Below are 5,433 nucleotides of genomic sequence, written 5' to 3' on the forward strand. Positions count from 1 at the left end.
ATAGCCCATATCGTACGGCATACTATAGCGCGCCGTTTTTCATCATTTTTGAGCATTTGAAAAAAATGACAAAATGACAAAAACGATGGGTTATATATAGCCCATGTTTTTTGAAATTTTGAAAAAAAAAGTTAGCCTCGTTTCTCATCATTTTGGACCATGGGCTATAGCCCATATCGTACGGCATACTATAGCGCGCCGTTTTTCATCATTTTTGACGATTTGAAAAAAATGACGAAATGACAAAAACGATGGGTTATAGCCCATGTTTTTGAAATTTTGGAAAAAAAAGTTAGCCTCGTTTCTCATCATTTTGGACCATGGGCTATAGCCCATATCGTACGGCATACTATAGCGCGCCGTTTTTCATCATTTTTGAGGATTTGAAAAAAATGACAAAATGACAAAAACGATGGGTTATAGCCCATGTTTTTTGAAATTTTGGAAAAAAAAGTTAGCCTCGTTTCTCATCATTTTGGACCATGGGCTACAGCCCATATCGTACGGCATACTATAGCGCGCCGTTTTTCATCATTTTTGAGGAATTGAAAAAAATGACGAAATGACAAAAACGATGGGTTATAGCCCATGTTTTTGAAATTTTGAAAAAAAAAGTTATCCTCGTTTCTCATCATTTTGGACCATGGGCTATAGCCCATATCGTACGGCATACTATAGCGCGCCGTTTTTCATCATTTTTGAGGATTTGAAAAAAATGACGAAATGACAAAAACGATGGGTTATAGCCCATGTTTTTTGAAATTTTGAAAAAAAAGTTAGCCTCGTTTCTCATCATTTTGGACCATGGGCTATAGCCCATATCGTACGGCATACTATAGCGCGCCGTTTTTCATCATTTTTGAGGAATTGAAAAAAATGACGAAATGACAAAAACGATGGGTTATAGCCCATGTTTTTGAAATTTTGAAAAAAAAAGTTATCCTCGTTTCTCATCATTTTGGACCATGGGCTATAGCCCATATCGTACGGCATACTATAGCGCGCCGTTTTTCATCATTTTTGAGGATTTGAAAAAAATGACGAAATGACAAAAACGATGGGTTATAGCCCATGTTTTTTGAAATTTTGAAAAAAAAGTTAGCCTCGTTTCTCATCATTTTGGACCATGGGCTATAGCCCATATCGTACGGCATACTATAGCGCGCCGTTTTTCATCATTTTTGAGGATTTGAAAAAAATGACGAAATGACAAAAACGATGGGTTATAGCCCATGTTTTTGAAATTTTGAAAAAAAAAGTTAGCCTCGTTTCTCATCATTTTGGACCATGGGCTATAGCCCATATCGTACGGCATACTATAGCGCGCCGTTTTTCATCATTTTTGAGCATTTGAAAAAAATGACAAAATGACAAAAACGATGGGTTATAGCCCATGTTTTTTGAAATTTTGAAAAAAAAAGTTAGCCTCGTTTCTCATCATTTTGGACCATGGGCTATAGCCCATATCGTACGGCATACTATAGCGCGCCGTTTTTCATCATTTTTGACGATTTGAAAAAAAATGACGAAATGACAAAAACGATGGGTTATAGCCCATGTTTTTGAAATTTTGGAAAAAAAAGTTAGCCTCGTTTCTCATCATTTTGGACCATGGGCTATAGCCCATATCGTACGGCATACTATAGCGCGCCGTTTTTCATCATTTTTGAGGATTTGAAAAAAATGACAAAATGACAAAAACGATGGGTTATAGCCCATGTTTTTTGAAATTTTGAAAAAAAAAGTTAGCCTCGTTTCTCATCATTTTGGACCATGGGCTATAGCCCATATCGTACGGCATACTATAGCGCGCCGTTTTTCATCATTTTTGACGATTTGAAAAAAATTACGAAATGACAAAAACGATGGGTTATAGCCCATGTTTTTTGAAATTTTGAAAAAAAACAGTTATCCTCGTTTCTCATCATTTTGGACCATGGGCTATAGCCCATATCGTACGGCATACTATAGCGCGCAGTTTTTCATCATTTTTGAGGATTTGAAAAAAATTACGAAATGACAAAAACGATGGGTTATAGCCCATGTTTTTTGAAAATTTGAAAAAAAAAGTTAGCCTCGTTTCTCATCATTTTGGACCATGGGCTATAGCCCATATCGTACAGCATACTATAGCGCGCCGTTTTTCATCATTTTTGAGGAATTGAAAAAAATGACGAAATGACAAAAACGATGGGTTATAGCCCATGTTTTTGAAATTTTGAAAAAAAACAGTTATCCTCGTTTCTCATCATTTTGGACCATTGGCTATAGCCCATATCGTACGGCATACTATAGTGCGCCGTTTTTCATCATTTTTGAGGATTTGAAAAAAATGACGAAATGACAAAAACGATGGGTTATAGCCCATGTTTTTTGAAATTTTGAAAAAAAAAGTTATCCTCGTTTCTCATCATTTTGGACCATGGGCTATATAGCCCATATCGTACGGCATACTATAGCGCGCCGTTTTTCATCATTTTTGAGGATTTGAAAAAAATGACGAAATGACAAAAACGATGGGTTATAGCCCATGTTTTTTGAAATTTTGAAAAAGAAAGTTATCCTCGTTTCTCATCATTTTGGACCATGGGCTATAGCCCATATCGTACGGCATACTATAGCGCGCAGTTTTTCATCATTTTTGAGGATTTGAAAAAAATTACGAAATGACAAAAACGATGGGTTATAGCCCATGTTTTTTGAAATTTTGAAAAAAAAAGTTAGCCTCGTTTCTCATCATTTTGGACCATGGGCTATAGCCCATATCGTACGGCATACTATAGCGCGCCGTTTTTCATCATTTTTGAGGAATTGAAAAAAATGACGAAATGACAAAAACGATGGGTTATAGCCCATGTTTTTGAAATTTTGAAAAAAAAAGTTATCCTCGTTTCTCATCATTTTGGACCATGGGCTATAGCCCATATCGTACGGCATACTATAGCGCGCCGTTTTTCATCATTTTTGAGGATTTGAAAAAAATGACGAAATGACAAAAACGATGGGTTATAGCCCATGTTTTTTGAAATTTTGAAAAAAAAGTTAGCCTCGTTTCTCATCATTTTGGACCATGGGCTATAGCCCATATCGTACGGCATACTATAGCGCGCCGTTTTTCATCATTTTTGAGGATTTGAAAAAAATGACGAAATGACAAAAACGATGGGTTATAGCCCATGTTTTTGAAATTTTGAAAAAAAAAGTTAGCCTCGTTTCTCATCATTTTGGACCATGGGCTATAGCCCATATCGTACGGCATACTATAGCGCGCCGTTTTTCATCATTTTTGAGCATTTGAAAAAAATGACAAAATGACAAAAACGATGGGTTATATATAGCCCATGTTTTTTGAAATTTTGAAAAAAAAAGTTAGCCTCGTTTCTCATCATTTTGGACCATGGGCTATAGCCCATATCGTACGGCATACTATAGCGCGCCGTTTTTCATCATTTTTGACGATTTGAAAAAAATGACGAAATGACAAAAACGATGGGTTATAGCCCATGTTTTTGAAATTTTGGAAAAAAAAGTTAGCCTCGTTTCTCATCATTTTGGACCATGGGCTATAGCCCATATCGTACGGCATACTATAGCGCGCCGTTTTTCATCATTTTTGAGGATTTGAAAAAAATGACAAAATGACAAAAACGATGGGTTATAGCCCATGTTTTTTGAAATTTTGGAAAAAAAAGTTAGCCTCGTTTCTCATCATTTTGGACCATGGGCTACAGCCCATATCGTACGGCATACTATAGCGCGCCGTTTTTCATCATTTTTGAGGAATTGAAAAAAATGACGAAATGACAAAAACGATGGGTTATAGCCCATGTTTTTGAAATTTTGAAAAAAAAAGTTATCCTCGTTTCTCATCATTTTGGACCATGGGCTATAGCCCATATCGTACGGCATACTATAGCGCGCCGTTTTTCATCATTTTTGAGGATTTGAAAAAAATGACGAAATGACAAAAACGATGGGTTATAGCCCATGTTTTTTGAAATTTTGAAAAAAAAGTTAGCCTCGTTTCTCATCATTTTGGACCATGGGCTATAGCCCATATCGTACGGCATACTATAGCGCGCCGTTTTTCATCATTTTTGAGGAATTGAAAAAAATGACGAAATGACAAAAACGATGGGTTATAGCCCATGTTTTTGAAATTTTGAAAAAAAAAGTTATCCTCGTTTCTCATCATTTTGGACCATGGGCTATAGCCCATATCGTACGGCATACTATAGCGCGCCGTTTTTCATCATTTTTGAGGATTTGAAAAAAATGACGAAATGACAAAAACGATGGGTTATAGCCCATGTTTTTTGAAATTTTGAAAAAAAAGTTAGCCTCGTTTCTCATCATTTTGGACCATGGGCTATAGCCCATATCGTACGGCATACTATAGCGCGCCGTTTTTCATCATTTTTGAGGATTTGAAAAAAATGACGAAATGACAAAAACGATGGGTTATAGCCCATGTTTTTGAAATTTTGAAAAAAAAAGTTAGCCTCGTTTCTCATCATTTTGGACCATGGGCTATAGCCCATATCGTACGGCATACTATAGCGCGCCGTTTTTCATCATTTTTGAGCATTTGAAAAAAATGACAAAATGACAAAAACGATGGGTTATAGCCCATGTTTTTTGAAATTTTGAAAAAAAAAGTTAGCCTCGTTTCTCATCATTTTGGACCATGGGCTATAGCCCATATCGTACGGCATACTATAGCGCGCCGTTTTTCATCATTTTTGACGATTTGAAAAAAAATGACGAAATGACAAAAACGATGGGTTATAGCCCATGTTTTTGAAATTTTGGAAAAAAAAGTTAGCCTCGTTTCTCATCATTTTGGACCATGGGCTATAGCCCATATCGTACGGCATACTATAGCGCGCCGTTTTTCATCATTTTTGAGGATTTGAAAAAAATGACAAAATGACAAAAACGATGGGTTATAGCCCATGTTTTTTGAAATTTTGAAAAAAAAAGTTAGCCTCGTTTCTCATCATTTTGGACCATGGGCTATAGCCCATATCGTACGGCATACTATAGCGCGCCGTTTTTCATCATTTTTGACGATTTGAAAAAAATGACGAAATGACAAAAACGATGGGTTATAGCCCATGTTTTTGAAATTTTGAAAAAAAAAGTTAGCCTCGTTTCTCATCATTTTGGACCATGGGCTATAGCCCATATCGTACGGCATACTATAGCGCGCCGTTTTTCATCATTTTTGAGCATTTGAAAAAAATGTATAGCCCATGTTTTTTGAAATTTTGAAAAAAAAAGTTAGCCTCGTTTCTCATCATTTTGGACCATGGGCTATAGCCCATATCGTACGGCATACTATAGCGCGCCGTTTTTCATCATTTTTGACGATTTGAAAAAAATGACGAAATGACAAAAACGATGGGTTATAGCCCATGTTTTTTGAAATTT

Source organism: Protomyctophum bolini (genome assembly GCF_963924005.1).
Source record: "Protomyctophum bolini genome assembly, chromosome: 15".
Lineage (NCBI taxonomy): Eukaryota > Metazoa > Chordata > Actinopteri > Myctophiformes > Myctophidae > Protomyctophum > Protomyctophum bolini.